An 18,327-nucleotide genomic window follows, 5' to 3' on the forward strand; every position below is an offset into this window, starting at 1 on the left:
GAAAACAGACTTGAAGTTACCAGGGGGGAAGGAAGGGGCATGAACTGGGAGATTGGAATAGACATAGCCCTCTACTATATATAAAATAGAGAAGTAATAATGTGCTGAATAGCGCAAGGAGCTCTATTCAACACTCTGTAAGACCTCTATGGGAACTGAATCTAAGAAAACAGTGGATATGTGTGTATGCATGACTGACTCATTTTGTTGTATACCTGAAACTAACACAATACCGTAAATCAACTATATAAAAAAAATTTTTTTAAGTGAGAAACACATGGTATGTGATGCTTCTGACTCTACTCTTTAACACGCTATGTCAGCAATTTATTATGGTGCCTAGCTGAAAGATACACATATTAAAGTGGACTTTTTGAAAAGAATAAAAATATTAGTATATATACATAAAATAAAATAGTGTGTATATTACAGGTGAAGCAGCATAGCAGAATGGATGAAATTTGGAGTCAGTTAAGCCTTAAATTCTGTCAAGTTAACTTACCGTCAATATTCTCAGAGTTAAAATGGAAATAATAATACTTCAACTTAGTACAACTAAAGAAGATCATATTACAAAGCAGTTGTATAATATAACAAAGCTTTAATAGAGGTTAACATAATGTACTTGTCTTTCTCTGTCTCACTTATTTCACTAAGCATGATACCCTCCAGATCCATCTATGTTGCTGCAAATGGCAAAATTTCATTTGATAACAAATACTAGGGGATTGGCTTCCCTGGTGGCTCAAACAGTGAAGATTCCACCTGCAACATGGGAGACCCGGGTTTGATCCCTGGGTCCGGAATATCCCCTCGGTTCAGTTCAGTCGCTCAGTCTGTCTGACTCTTTGCGACCCCATTGGCTGCAGCACGCCAAGCCTCCCTGTCTATCACCAACTCCTGGAGTTCACCCAAACTCATATCCATTGAGTCAGTGATGCCATACAACCGTCTCATCCTCTGTCATCCCCTTCTTCTCCCGCCTTCAGTCTTTCACAGCATCAGGGTCTTTTCCAATGATTCAGCTCTTCACACCAGGTGGCCAAAGTATTGGAGTTTCAGCTTCAACATCAGTCCTTCCAATGAACACCCAGGGCTGATCTCCTTTAGGATGGACTGGTTGGATCTTCTTGCAGTCCAAGGGATTCTCAAGAGTCTTCTCCAACACCATAGTTCAAAAGCATCAATTCTTCAGCACTCAGCTTTCTTTATAGTCCAACTCTCACAGCCATACAGGACCACTGGAAAAACCATAGCCTTGACTAGACGGACCTTTGTTGGCAAAGTAATATCTCTGCTTTTTAATATGCTATCTAGGTTGGTCATAACTTTCCTTCCAAGGAGTAAGCGTCTTTTAATTTCATGGCTGCAGTCACCATCTGCAGTGATTTGGGAGCCAAAAAATAAGGTCTGCCACTGTTTCCACTGTTTCCCCATCTATTTGCCATAAAGTGATGGGACCAGATCTTAGTGATGGGGCCATGATCTTAGTTTTCTGAATGTTGAGCTTTAAGCCAACTTTTTCACTCTCCTCTTTTACTTTCATCAAGAGGCTCTTCAGTTCTTCTTCACGTTCTGCCACAAGGGTGGTAACATCTGCATATCTGAGGTTATTGATATTTCTCCTGGCAATCTTGATTCCAGCTTGTGCTTCATCCAGCCTAGCATTTCACATGATGTACTCTGCGTGTAAGTTAAATAAGCAGGACAACAATATACAGCCTTGATGTACTCCTTTGTCTATTTGGAACCAGTCTGTTGTTCCATGTCCAGTTCTAACTGTTGCTTCCTGACCTCCATACAGATTTCTCAAGAGGCAAGTCAGGTAGTCTGGAATTCCCATCTCTTTCAGAATTTTCTACAGTTTATTGTGATCCACACAGTCAAAGGCTTTGACATAGTCAATAAAGCAGAAATAGATGTTTTTCTGGAACTCTCTTGCTTTTTCCATGATCCAGCAAATGCTGGCAATTTGATCTCTGGTTCCTCTGCCCAGTTTGAACATCTGGAAGTTCATGGTTCACATATTGTTGTAGCCTGGCTTGGAGAATTTTGAGCATTACTTGACTAGCGTGTGAGATGAGTGAAACTGTGCAGTAGTTTGAGCATTCTTTGGCATTGCCTTTCTTAGAGATTGGAATGAAAACTGACCTTTTCCAGTCCTGTGGCCACCGCTGAATTTTCCAAATTTGCTGGCATATTGAGAGCAGCACTTTCACAGCATCATCTTTTCAGTTCAATTCAGTCGCTCAGTCGTGTCCGACTCTTTGTGACCCCATGAATCACAGCACACCAGGCCTCCCTGTCCATCACCATCTCCTGGAGTTCACTCAGACTCACGTCCATCGAGTCAGTGATGCCATCCAACCATCTCATCCTCTGTCGTCCCCTTCTCCTCCTGCCCCCAATCCCTCCCAGCATCAGAGTCTTTTCCAATGAGTCAACTCTTCGCATCAGGTGGCCAAAGTACTGGAGCTTCAGCTTTAGCATCATTCCTTCCAAAGAAATCCCAGGGTTGATCTCCTTCAGAATGGACTGGTTGGATCTCCTTGCAATCCAAGGGACTCTCAAGAGTCTTCTCCAACACCACAGTTCAAAAGCATCAATTCTTCGGCGCTCAGCCTTCTTCACAGTCTGACTCTCACATCCATACATGACCACAGGAAAAACCATAGCCTTGACTAGATGGACCTTAGTCGGTAAAGTAATGTCTCTGCTTTTGAATATACTATCTAGGTTGGTCATAACTTTTCTTCCAAGGAGTAAGCATCTTTTAATTTCATGGCTGCAATCACCATCTGCAGTGATTTTGGAGCCCAAAGAAATAAAGTCTGACAGTGTTTCCACTGTTTCCCCATCCATTTCCCATGAAGTGATGGGACCAGATCTTAGTGATGGGGCCATGATCTTCGTTTTCTGAATGTTGAGCTTTAAGCCAACTTTTTCACTCTCCTCTTTCACTTTCATCAAGAGGCTTTTTAGCTCCTCTTCACTTTCTGCCATAAGGGTGGTGTCATCTGCATATCTGAGGTTATTGATATTTCTCCTGGCAATCTTGATTCCAGCTTGTGTTTCTTCCAGTCCAGCGTTTCTCGTGATGTACTCTGCATAGAAGTTAAATAAGCAGTGTGACAATATACAGCCTTGACGTACTCCTTTTCCTACTTGGAACCAGTCTGTTGTTCCATGTCCAGTTCTAACTGTTGCTTCCTGATGTGCATACAGATTTCTCAATAGGCAGGTTAGGTGGTCTGGTATTCCCATCTCTTTCAGAATTTTCCACAGTTTATTGTGATCCACACAGTCAAAGGCTTTGGCATAGTCAATAAAGCAGAAATAGAGGTTTTTCTGGAACTCTCTTGCGTTTTCCATGATCCAGTGGATGTTGGCAATTTGATCTCTGGTTCCTCTGCCTTTTCTAAAACCAGCTTGAACGTCAGGGAGTTCATGGTTCAAGCATTGCTAAAGCCTGGCTTGGAGAATTTTGAGCATTACTTTACTAGCATGTGAGATGAGTGCAATTGTGTGGTAGTTTGAGCGTTCTTTGGCATTGCCTTTCTTTGGGATTGGAATGAAACCTGACCTTTTCCAGTCCTGCTGAGTTTTCCAAATTTGCTGGCATATTGAGTGCAGCACTTTTACAGCATCAACTTTCAGGATTTGAAATAGCTCAACTGGAATTCCATCACCTCCACTAGCTTTGTTCGTAGTGATGCTTTCTAAGGCCCACTTGACTTCACTTTCCAGGATGTCTGGCTCTAGATAATGATCACATCATCATGATTACCTGGGTTGTGAAGATCTTTTTTGTACAGTTTTCCGTGTATTCTTGCCACCTCTTCTTGATATCTTCTGCTTCTGTTAGGTCCACACCATTTCTGTCCTTTATCGAGCCCATCTTTGCATGAAATGTTCCCTTGGTATCTCTAATTTTCTTGAAGAGATCTCTAGTCTTTCCCATTCTGTTCTTTTCCTCTATTTCTTTGCATTGATTGCTGGAGAAGGCTTTCTTATCTCTTCTTGCTATTCTTTGGAACTCTGCATTCAGATGCTTATATCTTTCCTTTTCTCCTTTGCTTTTCGCCTCTCTTCTTTTCACAGCTATTTGTAAGGCCTCCCCAGACAGCCATTTTGCTTTTTTGCATTTCTTTTCCATGGGGATGGTCTTGATCCCTGTCTCCTGTACAATGTCATGAACCTCATTCCATAGTTCATCAGGTATTCTATCTATCAGATCTAGGCTCTTAAATCTATTTCTCACTTCCACTGTATAATCATAAGGGATTTGATTTAGGTCATACCTGAATGGTCTAGCGGTTTTCCCTACTTTCTTCAATTTGAGTCTAAATTTTGCTATAAGGAGTTCATGATCTGAGCCACAGTCAGCTCCTGGTCTTGTTTTTGTTGACTGTATAGAGCTTCTCCATCTTTGGCTGCAAAGAATATAATCAGTCTGATTTCGGTGTTGACCATCTGATGATGTCATGTGTAGAGTCTTCTCTTGTGTTATTGGAAGAGGATGTTTGCTATGACCAGCGCATTTTCTTGGCAAAACTCTGTTAGACTTTGCTGGCATATTGAGAGCAGCACTTTCACAGCATCATCTTTTAGGATCATCTTTTAGAAGATCCCACAGGAAAGGAAAGGAAAGTCGCTCAGTCGTGTCCGACTCTTTGTGACCCCATGGACTGTAGTCTACAAGGCTTCTCAGTTCATGGGATTTTCCAGGCAAGAGTACTGGAGTGAGTTGCCATTTCTTTCTCCAGGGGATCTTCCTGACCCAGGGATCGAACCCGGGTGTCCCGCATTGTAGGCAGACACTCTACCCACTGTACCACCAGGGAAGCAGAATATCCCATAGAGAAAGGATTAGGACTTCCCAGGTGGCACTAGTGATAAAGAACCTGCCTGCCAGAGTAGGAGATATTAGAGACACGGGTTTGATCTCTGGGTTGGGAAGATTCCTCGGAGGAGGGCATGGCAACACACTGCAGTATATTTGCCTGGAGAATCCCATGGACAGAGGAGCCTGGCGGCCACAGTGCATAGGGTCGTAAAGAATCGGAAATGACCGAAGTGAGTTGGCATGCATGCATGCACGCACTAGAGGATTAAGAGGTAAAAACTACTATATATAAAATAAATAACCTAAAAGCATATATTGTACAACACAAGGAATATAGCCAATATTTTATTATAACTGTAAATGGAATAGAATCTATAAAAATTTTGAATAAATATATTGTACACCTGAAGCTAATATCATAAATAAACTATCTCAGAAAATATATATAAATAAAACATGTAAGTTTAAAAAAGAAATAAATGAGAGATTATTGTTATCACAGTATGCTATCTGAATATATCCTAGGTACCATTTACCATGAAAAGTTGGAAGTGTTAGTCATTCAGTCATGTCTGACTCTTTGCAACCCTATTGACTGTAGCCCACCAGACTCCTCTGCCCATGGAATTCTCCAGGCAAGAATACTGGAGTGAGTTGCCATTCCCTTCTCCAGGGGATCTTCTAGTTGAACCCAGGTCTCCTGCATTGATGGCAGATTCTTCACTAGCTGAGCCACCAGGGACTGTTTACATGTGGTACATATACAGTTACATATGCAGTTAAACAAGATCCCAAATGGGAGACAGATAGCTGCATGTATAGCTCCAGGGAATTCCCATCCATCAGCTAATTAGCAAACCCATGTGCATGGCACTGTAGAACATGTGAAGATTACCATCTAACTGGTGAGAGCAGAATGTATATACACAAATATGGTCTCATGTACTATGAGCTAAATATTAAGTTGCACCATATGGGCAGTTAGGGGAAAAGCAGAGTATAAAGTAATACAGTAAATAGTACAGATAAAGTGCACTGAAGGAATTAAGGGATGAAGTAAGAATGTAGTCAGAGGTCTTAAAAAAAGATAATACTTTAGAACTCAATTATAAGTGATAGAAACCTAACTCAAGTAGCTTAGGAAAAACTAACTGAACTGTGGGAAGGACATGGGCACACTTGTGCCTCTGATAATACAAAAACCAAGCGCTAGAAGTCCAATAAACTTTTTTTCTCTTTTTCTTTTTTTTCTGTATATCAACTTCATTTTCTTAGATTGGCTTTTTCCATAAGGCTGGCCCCATAGTTACTGCCAGCTCCCAGTTTACATCCTCCCACCTTGGCCAAAGAGAAAATGACTTTGTTCTTTCACTGCTTCTTCTTTTCTAAATATTTATTTGGCTGCTTCCTGTCTTCACTGCAGCACATGGGCTTCTCTAGTTGCAGAACTTGGGCTCAGCAGTTGAGGCAATGGCGCCCCACTCCAGTACTCTTGCCTGGAAAATATGGAGGAGCCTGGTAGGCTGCAGTCCATGGGGTTGCTGAGGGTCGAACACGACTGAGCGACTTCACTTTCACTTTTCACTTTCATGCATTGGAGAAGGAAATGGCAACCCACTCCAGTACTCTTGCCTGGAAAATCCCATGGATGGAGGAGCCTGGTGGGCTGCAGTCCATGGGGTCGCTAAGAGTCGGACACGACTGAGCAACTTCACTTTCACTTTTCACTTTCCTGCATTGGAGAAGGAGATGGCAACCCACTCCAGTATTCTCGCCTGGAGAATCCCAGGGACGGGGGAGCCTGGTGGGCTGCCATCTCTGGGGTCACACAGAGTCGGACACAACTAAAGCAGCTTAGCAGCAGCAGCAGCAGCAGTTGTGGCATACAGGCTTAATAATTGTGGTAAACGTGCTTAGTTGCCCCATGGCTTGTGGGAATCTTAGTTCCCCAACTAGGGATCGATCCTGCATCTGCTATATTGGAAGGCAGATTCTTAACCACTGGACCACCAGGGAAGTCCCTATTCCTTAATTTCTAATTCAGGAAAATACTAAGCAAAGTCTCTGGTTTATGTTCTGTATCCAGTCCTCTAACAGGGCGTATACTGCCTGCCTCCTTAGAATCATACATTTAGAACAGTGGATAGAAATGGGAGGGAGCAGACCCACCAGAGAAATAACTTAAATTTCCAAAATGAGAATCACAGCAGCAGTGCAGGACAGGCTGAAAACTGCAATGTCCAACACAAAAGCTGATGTTGAAATGCTAGCTGAAGGGACCTCCCTATCGGTCCAGTGATTAAGAATCCACCTTCCAATGCAGGGGATGTAGGCTTGGTCCCTGGTCAGGGATTTTTAAAAATAAAACAAAAACAAAAACAAAAAAAAACTAGCTAAGTCTGTGTCAGGTTGAAGTAGGAATGGGATAGGACAATGGCTAAAAACCTACACTAACATGAATCAAGTCTTTTAAAAATTTCACTCCCCCTCTGATATATATGTGTGTGCACACTCAGTCACTTCAGCTGTGTCTGCCTCTTTGCGTGGACTGTAGCCCACCCGGCTCCTCTGTCCATGGGACTACCCAGGCAAGAATTCTAGAGTGGTTTGCCATTTCCTTCTCCAAGGGATCTTCCTGATCCAGAGATGGAACCGACGTCTCCTGTGTTGGCAGGCGATTTTTCACTGCTGAGCCACCAGGACAGCCACTGACATCCAGACTTCTTTGAAAATAGCATAACCTGTGCTCATCAGATGGCAAAGTTAAAACCAGTGCCATACTGGTGAAACTTGTTGGAAACCTACCCCGGGAATTTCCAGGAGAACTTGTTCATGGGGAAACACCTTGCCTTCAGCACTCTGCTGCAAGGTCACCCAAGAGGTACCGTGAGAAGCCGCTCCTAGGGAGGTGCCAACTGCTAAAGGTCCTGGGTGTCGATGACCACTTTGGGAGCCTGAGGACAAGAGTACGCTGCAAGCAGCAAGAGAAACTTTTCTGCTCCAGTGTTCTTCCAGCCCCCCCTACTGACAAAGGAGGAAGTCCAGCTTCATTCCCATAGAGGAGCATATGGCAACCCCCTCCAGTATCCTTGCCTCTGTTAATCAAGTGAACAGAGGAGCCTGGGGTGGGGGGGTCACAAAGAGTCGGACAGGACTGCACACCAGCACAGGCAATGAAATGTGAATTTGGAGCTGAGAGGCAGTGAATCAGTCACAGGCACAAAAGCATCTATGGCATTTTCTGAAGTCCCCATTTTTGAAGAAATACTCTCCATTAGCTTTGTTCTGGAGAAGGCGATGGCACCCCACTCCAGTACTCTTGCCTGGAAAGTCCCGTGGACGGAGGAGCCTGGTAGGCTGCAGTCCATGGGGTCGCTAAGAGTCGGACATGACTGAGCAACTTCACTTTCACTTTTCACTTTCATGCATTGGAGAAGGAAATGGCAACCCACTCCAGTGTTCTTGCCTGGAGAATCCCAGGGACGGGGGAGCCTGGTGGGCTGCCGTCTATGGGGTCGCACAGAGTCGACACGACTGAAGCGACTTAGCAGCAGCTTTGTTCTGCTCTTCTCCAGTGCACCTTAGCCAGAGAAGGAGGAGGGCATATAATGCCTCAAGGAAATTCTATCAAGTCTCCAGGTGAAAGACTACTTAAAAGTATAAAAGGAAGGATTGAAAGTCTTGCCATGAGAAGAGCTATTTTGATTTAGAGCAGATGACTGATGATGAGAATTTGGTAGTCTCTTACTTTGATCTGGGGAATCACATGGAAATATATTACTAAGTGACCTTTAGCTCTACAGACGCAATGGAAATGACGTACAGCTAAAGCAAATTTTATTTGTATAAAAATGTGTGACATACTCTGAGGAAAAGAAGCTCAAATGTTTATATGGGAATTCATTCACTAGCAGTGGAAGCTGTTTAGGAGGTATACATGTTGAAAAAACAAATAGGGCATGTTCAAACTGAGATGAATTCAAAATTTAAGGAGGAGGAGGATGTAGGTTGAGCTACCGAAGGAACGAAACTTGCCAGTTTTCCTTTTTCCAGTTCAGTCTTTCCATATCTTTGTAAAGGAAGAGTTGGGCGGCTCTTCATGTTACAGCTAGCAGAGCTTGGTATTGTATCAGTTGGAGTCCAGTCAGGGGAAGAAAGATAAAAGAAAAACATTAGGAAATTTAACAGAGATATCTCTTGCCTGGAGAATCCCACGGAGGGAGGAGCCTGGTAGGCTACAGTCCATGGGGTTGCAAAGAGTCGGACACGACTGAGCGACTTGACTTGACTTTACTTTTACCCAGAGCTGAGAGTAGAGGCAGCAGTTGCCTATAGGTCAGGGGAGACAGAAGGGAGGCTATTGGGATTACCATTCACTCCCAGGAGAGAGGGTCCCTCTAGAACTGGGGACCCAGCGTCTGAGAAGTGCATGCTGCCTGGCTAGCTCTGTATATGTGTGTATGTGTGCGTAGGCAATCTCCCATGTGTCCAGCTCTCTGGGACCCCATAGACTGTAGCCCGCCAAGCTCCTCTGTCCATGGGATTCTCCAGGCAAGAATGCTGGAGTAGGTTGCCATTTCCTTCTCTTCCCAACTCAGGGACTGAACCCACATCTCTTGCGTCCCCTGCGTTGGCAGGCAGCTTCTTTACCACTGAGCCACCTGGGAAGCCCGGCTATCTCTGAGGGGATGGTAAAGCTGAGGGTGCTGAAAGAAGCTAGGTTAGCACAGCCAAGAACAGGAAAAAAAGAAGTCAGGAAAGCAGCCTCTTTTTCTTTCTCCCACCTTCTAGTCTCATTCTAGCGCCTCCTACTGGCAGAATTTAGCAGCCGGCTGGCAAAGGAGTCTGGGAAATGGAATTCACAAAGTTCTAGTCATGGCATCATTACAGGAGCTATGAAAGGGTCACTTTGGGATTGAGAGACTATGGGTAAATAATTAACCCAGTAAGGTAGCTAAAATGCATCATTTAAGAATTTTTTTAATTCTATTTTATTTTGTCTTTTCAGGTTTCAGGAAAGAGTAGACATCACTACACATCAGAGTAGAGCACGGAATGTGGCTTTTTCTTAATCTAGCACCCTCATTACTCTGGGTGGTGGCCAAAGGCCCTACTGGGACCTTGACAAAGCTTATGCCATGGAGTGAAACCTCTGCATTCAGTTAGTAGTCAGCTGTCAATCTGGGGCACTGCCAGCATGCCTGCCAAGGGAATCTGTGTGTGGGGGGCCTGAAGTTTACCTCTTTGAAGGCTTGGGGCGCTGGCTGGCCATAGGGCCTCCCAGTAATCCTTAGTCCATTCATCCGACATTTCGTGGGCACGAGAATCCTACTATCTCTGACATTTTTTCCTATGTTTGTATCCCAAGAATCAGCCCCTATCTCACCTCTCCCCACGTGCTTTCAGCTTTCTTTATATATTTATTTACATGTGCCTAGACACTCAATCGTGTCTGATTCTTTTTAACCCTATAGACTGTAGCCCACCAGGCTCCTCTGTCCATGGGATTCTCCAGGCGAGTAAACTAGAAAGGATTGTCATTTCCTCCTCCAGGGGATCTTCCTGACCCAGGGATTGAACCCACATCTCCTGTGTCTCCTGCATTGGCAGGAGGGCTCTTTACGTGCTGAGCCATCCGGGAAGCCCACATGTATTTATTGATATAGTCACACAAATCAAATGTCCTATTCTTAAATTTCTTTCACAACAGACCTTGATGACCTGTTAAAACCCATGCTTAAGGACTTCTCTGGTGGTGCAGCAGCTAAGATTCCTCACTGCCAAGGCAGGGTGCCAGGGTTCAATCCTTGGTCAAGGAACTGGATTAGATCCCACGTGCCACAACTAAGATCCTGCCTGCTGCAAGATGGACCCAGCACAGCCATATAAATAAATAAAATACTTAACAACAATAACAAAAAGCCCCATGCTTAGATCAATAGCCCATGGGCCTCTGGTGAGTTTTTTCACAGATTAGGGAAATACCGTGTTCATTTGTTCTCAGCAGTGGCAGTGAAAGTACCTTCCTCCTGGAATGTGTTTGTTGCAAAGAAAGAAAACATATGAAAACAAGTAGGAAGTTCATACCCTGTTATGTTTTTCTCATTCTATTGGCATTACGTTTTAATTTTTCTTGGCACTCTATTTTCCTGTTCTGCATCTTAGATTAACTGTGGATAAGATTTTCTTTAAAATGGCTAATTAGAAGACTGACCGTATTAGTAAAGTTACAAATATGTTTCTGAGAGGAATAATACCCAATAAGCTTATTATATTACCCAACTTTTCAGTCTAAGTATTTCAACTGCTTTTGCTAATTGAGGAAAAGGAAACTGACGCTAATTGAATTGACTGAACTCATAGTAGATTTTGGCCCAAGAGAATGTTCCTCACTTTATAGAACTGAACCTTGTAGCTGATGTGAAGGCAAAGAGTAAAATGCATTTGTTTTTATTTAAATAAAATGGAGTGCAATATCTGACATAAACTTAAAAACCCCAAAACAAATGCATTTTACTCTTTGCCTTCAAATCAACTACAAGGTTCAGTTGCATTGAAGTATGATTCTCACGCCATAAAATTCACCCTTTTAAAGCACTCGATTTCATGATTTTGAGTATAATCAGAGATCTCTGAAACCATTACCATGATCTAATTTTAGACACCTCCATCTCTCCTCAAGAACTGTACTATTTTTATTCCCATTTTTTCCCCAGCACTGCAGCCTGTGGCACCAATAAATCTGCTCTCTGTCTCAATGGATTTGCTTATTCTGAACATTTCCTATGAATGGAATTACATACATGCATTTTGTAACAGGCTCTTTTCATTTAGCATGTTTTCAAGGTTCATTTATTTTGTAGTGTGTATCAGTATTTTTTTCATTTTTATTGCTGAATGATATTCCATTAAAGAGCTCTACCATATTTTACTTAGCCATTCATCATTTGAGTTAGTTCCACCTTTTGGCTTGTTTTTGAACATTAGTTATACAAGATTTCTTGTGGAAATGTGTTTTTAATTTTCTTGAACATATACCTTTAGAATAGAATAGAATTGCTAGATAATATGTAACTCTAAGCTTAACATTTTGAGAAACTGGCAAACTGTTTTTCCGAAGTGGCTGCACTGTTTTACAGCCCCTTCAGCATTGTGTGAGGGTCTCACTTTCTTTACATCCTCACCAAAATTTGTTGTCTGTCCCTTTAATTGTAACCATCCTATTGGGTTTGTATTGAGCATCTCATTGTTCTTTTGATTTATATTGTTGTTCAGTCAGTAAGTTGTGCCCAACTCTTTGTGACCCAATGGACTGCAGCACGCCAGGCTTCCTTGTTCTCCGCTATCTTTAGGAGTTTGCTCAAGTTCATGTCCATTGAGTCAGGACATGATTGCATGGGTATGATTTACATACCCATGATTAATAAAGAACATTTTTTTATGTGTCTATTGGCCATTTGTATATCTTTTTGGAAAAACAAATAGGGTATGTTGAATGTGTAGATCAATTTGAGGAGAATTGCCATCTTAACAATATTAAGTTTTCTGATCCATAAACAGGTGATGTTTTCCTGTGAATTTATGTATTTAATTTCTTTCAACAAACAATATAGTTTTGCACAAGTTCTTGAGCTTCTTTTGTTAATTTATTACTAAGATTTTATGTGTTGATGTGATTTAAATAGAGTTGTTTACTTAATGTCATTTTTAGATTGTCCATTGCTAATGTGTAGAAATACAATTGATTTTTCTCATTGATCTTGTATCCTGCAAACTTGCTGAATTGTGTCTTAACTCTTTAAGTTTTCTGGTGGATTCTGTTGTATTTTTTCAGAGTGAAAATGTATCTCTGGTATGTGTCACATATATATACTTCCTTTACTTTTAAAAAAACTTTCTCTTCACTTATAATTCTATCGTCAACTTTGTTTAAACTCTTGCTCCTCTGATAGTACTGCTGCATTTGTGTAGCCTGTAAATTCAGCCACTACACAGATTTGCTGAACAAATCTTCAAATAAAAGCATATCCACACAAGCAGATGAACAAACATAGATCAGTATATAAAAGTAATGAGATAAACAATTTCTCAAAGTTATGCTATTTATGAAGAATGATCTTTGTGTAAATCGCTTTGTGGGTGTCCCTTGCCACATGGTGGGAAGAAGGCACAGGGCATCTTCTAAAAGATAAATCACAATTAGAACCAGACATGGAACAACAGACTTGTTCAAAATTGGGAAAGAAGTATGTCAAGGCTATATATTGTCACGCTGCTTATTTAACTTACACAAACAACACATCATGTGAAATGCTGGACCAGATGAATCACAAGCTGGAATCAAGATTGCCAGAAGAAACATCAACAACCTCAGATATGCAGATGATACCACTCTAATGGCAGCCAGCAAAGAGGAACTGAAGAGCCTCTTGATGAGTGTGAAAGAGGAGAGTGAAAAAGCTGGCTTAAAACTCACCATTCAAAAAAACCAAGATTGTGGCATTCAGTCCTATCACTTCATGGCAAATAGAAGGGGGAAAAGTGGAAACAGTGAGAGACTTTATTTTCTTGGGCTCCAAAATCACGCTGGATGGTGACTGCAGCCATGAAATTGAAAGATCTTGCTCCTTGGAAGAAAAGCAATGAAAAACCTAGATAGAGTATTAAAAAGCAGAGACATTACTTTGTTGACAAAGATCCATCTAGTCAAAGCTATGGTTTTTCCAGTAGTCATGTATGGATGTGAGATTGGTCCATAACGAAGGCTGAGCGCTGTATAATTGATAATTTCGAATCATGGTGCTGGAGAAGACTCTTAAGAGTCCTTTGGACAGCAAGGAAGTCAAACCAGTCAATCCTAAAGGAAATTACCTTGAATATTCATTGGAAGGACTGATGCTGAAGCTGAAGCTCCAATACTTTGGCCATCTGATGGGAAGAGCCAATTGATTGGAAAAGACCCTGATGCTGGGAGAGATTGAGGGCAGGAGAAGGGGGCAGCAGAGGATGAGATGATTGGATGACCTCACTGACTCAATTGACATGAGTTTGAGCAAACTCTGGGAGGTGGTGAAGGACAGGAAAGCCTGGTGTGCTGCAGCCCATGGGTTTGTAAAGAGTCGGACACAACTTAGCGACTGAGCAACATCTCAGTAAGACAAGAGAGATAAAGATACAGAATTGACTGGATCAAAGAATCTCCGGTAGGAGTCAAGATAGTACAGTAGTCCTGGAGTCAAAATCAGAGAAATTCAGACATATTTTGTGACCCTAATTGAAAAAAACCTGTGAAAACAATCATTATGTTGTTCTGTATTTATTTTTAAAGCATTACTTCAGACTTCTGTTATTCCACTCAAGAGGGAATAACAGGGAGTTTATTTACCTTCTTTCCTGAAATAACCAAAAGTCCAGGCGAAATGTATGAAACAATGGTTTTCAAGACAATGGATGTTAGCAAACAAAGGACAGTGATGACTGAGAGATGAGAAACAGATGTTGTGAGTTCTACGATCACCCCAGCTTAATGTCTGGAGAGAGGCTTTAGGCCATAGTTGCTTCCCAGGTAGCTCAATGGTAAGGAATTCGCCTGCCAACATAGGAGACTCGGGTTTGATCCTTGGGTCAGGAAGATCCCCTGGAGGAAGAAATGGCAATCTGCTCCAGTATTCTTGCCTGGGAAATGCCATGGACAGAGGAGCCAGGCGGGATACAGTCCATGGGGTGGCCCGAGTCAGACGTGACTGAGTAGGCTTGCATGCACAGAGAGAACCCAGGCAAAGTCTTGCAAAAGACAAGATATGAGAAGTGGAGCATGAAGTTCCGACCTCCTCTGAGTGCTCCCCTCTCCCTGAATCTCCAAGTGTTAACCCAGAAGCTCTCCAGATCTTGTCCTTGTGGGATTTTATGGAAGTTTCAGTACATAGGCACAGTTGATTAAATCACTGGCCATCTGTGATTGAACTCAACCTTTAGCTCTTCTCTCCTCCCAGGAAGTTGGGGTAGGACTAAAAGTCCCAACCCTTTATTCATAATTGGTTCCCCAGGCAACCAGCCCATCCTTAGGTTACTTAGGGTTTTTCCATAAAAGCTGCCTATTAACAAAGACACCTCTATCAATCTTTTCATTTAGGAAATTCCAAGAGTTTAGGAGCTCTGTTCCAGCAACTGAGAGGAACAAAGACCATATATATATTTCTTATTATAAGTCTCAATTTCACTGGCAGTTTCTTATGAGGTTATATGCATGCCCAACAACCGACCTAGCCATTACATTCCTAGGTAATTTGCCCAAGAGAAATAAAGAGTTCACAGCAGCTTTATTTTTAATAGCTTCAAATTGGAAATAACCCAAATGCCCATCCACAGGTGAATGGATAAACAATGTGTAGTGTGTCCAGAGAATGGAATATTACTCAATAATGAAAAGAAATGAACTGCCAATCCATGAATGGATCAATCTCAAGATGAATTTTTCCCACAAATGAAGTCAGGCAAAAAGAGGGTTCATTCTGAAAGAGTTTAATTCATCTAAAACTGTAGAAATTGCAAACTAATCTACCGTTTCTGTTATAAACTGAACTGGACCCGAAAACTTACCTGTTGAAGTTCTAACACTCAGTACCTCAGGATATAACTATTTAAGGAGATAGTATTTTGAGTTTCCCTGGTGGCTCAGATGGTCTGCCTACAATGCAGGAGACCCAGGTTTGATCCTTGGGTTAGGAAGATGCCCTGGAGAAGGGAATGGCAACTCACTTCTTGCCTGGAGAACTGCACGGGCAGGGTAGCCTGGTAGGCTACAGTCTGTGGGGTCACTACAGTCCGTGCAGTTGCAAAAAGTCAGACGTGACTGAGACTAACACTTTCAGTACTTTAAAGGGGTTGTTGTTGTTCAGGCTCTCAGTCGAGTCAACTCTTTGCGACCCCATTTAAAATGAGACCATTTGAATTAGCTCTAATCCAATCTAACTGGCATCCTTTTAAGAGGACATTTTTAGTCAGATGGATGCAGAGAAAAAAATCACGTGAAGTCTCGTGGAAAAATTTTCCATGTACAAGCTGAGGAAACAGTACTCAAATCAACTCTGAGAACACTTTGATCTCAAACTTCTACCCTTCAGAACTGTGCTAAAATAAATTTCTGTTAGGTCAGCTGTGGGTGTGTTAAGTTGCTTCAGTCATGTCTGACTCTGTGAGACCCTGCAGAGTGCCACCTGCCAGGCTCCTCTGTGCATGGGATTCTCTAAGCAAGAATACTGGAGTGGGTTGCCATGCCCTACTCCAGGGGATCTTTCCCACCCAGGAATTGAACCTGCATCTCTTATGTCTAACCTGTATTGGCAGGTGAATTCTTTACCACTAGCACCACCTGGGAAACTCTGTATTAAGTCACCCAGTCTGTGGTATTTTATTATAGCAGTCCTAGAACATCTGCCTGCAAAGCAGGAAACTGGGGTTCAATCCCTGGGTTGGGAAGATCCCTTGGAGAAGGGAATGGCTACTCCAGTATTCTTGCCTGGAGAATTCCATGGACAGAGAAGCTTGGTGGGCTACAGTCTATGGGGTCGCCAAACGTCTGAAAGGACTGAGTGATAGCACTTTAACTTTTCACTTTCAGCAAACTAAGGCAGTGATGGAAAACATAGTATGGAGAGCTGAGGACGGGGGAAGCCTGGGGTAAACCAGTTACATAGGGGGACAGGAAACTCAGTGGGGTCATGGTTATGTTCATTATCTGGATTTTGGTGATGATTTCATAGACAGAGACATATATCAAGGCTTCTTAAATTGTATACTTTAAATATATATATTTTTATTGTGTGATTTGCATTCTCAAGGAAGCTATTTAAATGATTTGAGTTAACTTTTACACCGCTTTTTGCAGTAGTATGTTCCATATCTTTGTTAGTTTTAATTATGATGGTACACTTTTGTATTTTTATTAACAATTCCTTATTATAACTTTAATTTTGCTCTTTTATTTTATTTTTTTATAACTTTAATTTTAAAATATTGGTATTTTTATGTTGCAATAATCTTAAGCAATACAATTTTATTTTTCTGTGTCTTTGTCTAATGGTGTGATAGGCATCCCTCATTTTATTGTATTTTCCTTTACTGCATTTTACAGATACTGTGTTTCTTACAAATCGAAAATTCATGGCAATCCTATGTTGAACAAGTCTTTTGGCATCATTTTTCCAAGAATGATTGTTTACTTCATGTCTCTGGGTCACATTTTCACAATTCTCACAATATTGCAAACATTTTTGAGACATGGCCCTCCAGCAAAAAAGATTACAACTGACCGAAGGCTCAGATGATAGTTGACAGTTTTTAGCAATAAAGTATTTTTAAACTAAGGTACATACATTGAATTTTTTTAGACATAATGCTATTGCACATGTGATAAACTACTGTATCGTACAAGCATAACTTTTATATGCCCTAGGAGGCCAAAAAATTCATGTGACTTTATGGTAAAGGTCTGGAAGCAAACCCGCAATATCTCTGAGGTGTACTTATCTACATAAATAGGCAACCTAAAGACTGGAATCTTTAAGAATTTTTTGTGGTGGTTTAGAACAGGGATTATGGGGTTGAATACAGGTCAGCTGTCTATTTCCTCCTCTCTTGTTAATTTAAAGATCCATAATTTCCTTTTTCATGCGTAGTAGGCGCTGCCTCTCTGATGCCATCCGAATTTTCAGGTGTTCCCGGATATGCTGGATGATCTTCAGAATCACCTGGGGAAATTCAAAAAACAGATTCCTCTGTCCTATCTGTTGCTATTCTGATTCAAGAAACCTGGAGTAGGATTCACAAAACTAAGCTTTTAAAAAATGTATTCATTTATTCATTTGGCTGGGCTAGTTCTAGCTGTGGCGTGCAGGATCTTCGATCTTCATTGTAGCATGTGGGATCTCGTTTCCTGAACAGGGATTGAACCCAGGCCCCGTGCATTGTGAGTGGGAGTCTTAGCTACTGGACCACTAGGAAAGTCCCTAACCATTTTTTATTACAGAACATTTCAAACATGTACAGAGTGGAAGGAACAGTATAATGAACACCCATACACATGTTGCTTAATTTCAACAGTAATTATCTCCATGACCCAGTCTTTATCCCCATCTTTTCCCTTCAATACCATTGATCCGTTGTTTTTCAGAATTTCTCTGGGTGATTGTAATCAACACATAGACCCGCACACATAGTTAAGAGGCTCAATAGTATTCTAATTGTGCATATTAAAATATAGTCAATTTTCTATTGTTTAACATTTAGATTATCTTCAATTCTTTGTTTATAAAGAAAAATATGTACAACTAGACACACAGTCTTGGCAAGATACTTAAGCCTCAACTACAGGTTCCAGAATTATACGTTTTCTTTTCTTTAAAAAAAAATTATTTATTTATTTGGCTGTACCCGCCTTAATTGAGGCACTCGGGATCTTTGATCTTCATTGCGGCGTGTGT

The sequence above is a fragment of the Ovis canadensis genome, chromosome 17, assembly GCF_042477335.2.
Source record: "Ovis canadensis isolate MfBH-ARS-UI-01 breed Bighorn chromosome 17, ARS-UI_OviCan_v2, whole genome shotgun sequence".
Taxonomy (NCBI): Eukaryota; Metazoa; Chordata; class Mammalia; order Artiodactyla; family Bovidae; genus Ovis; species Ovis canadensis.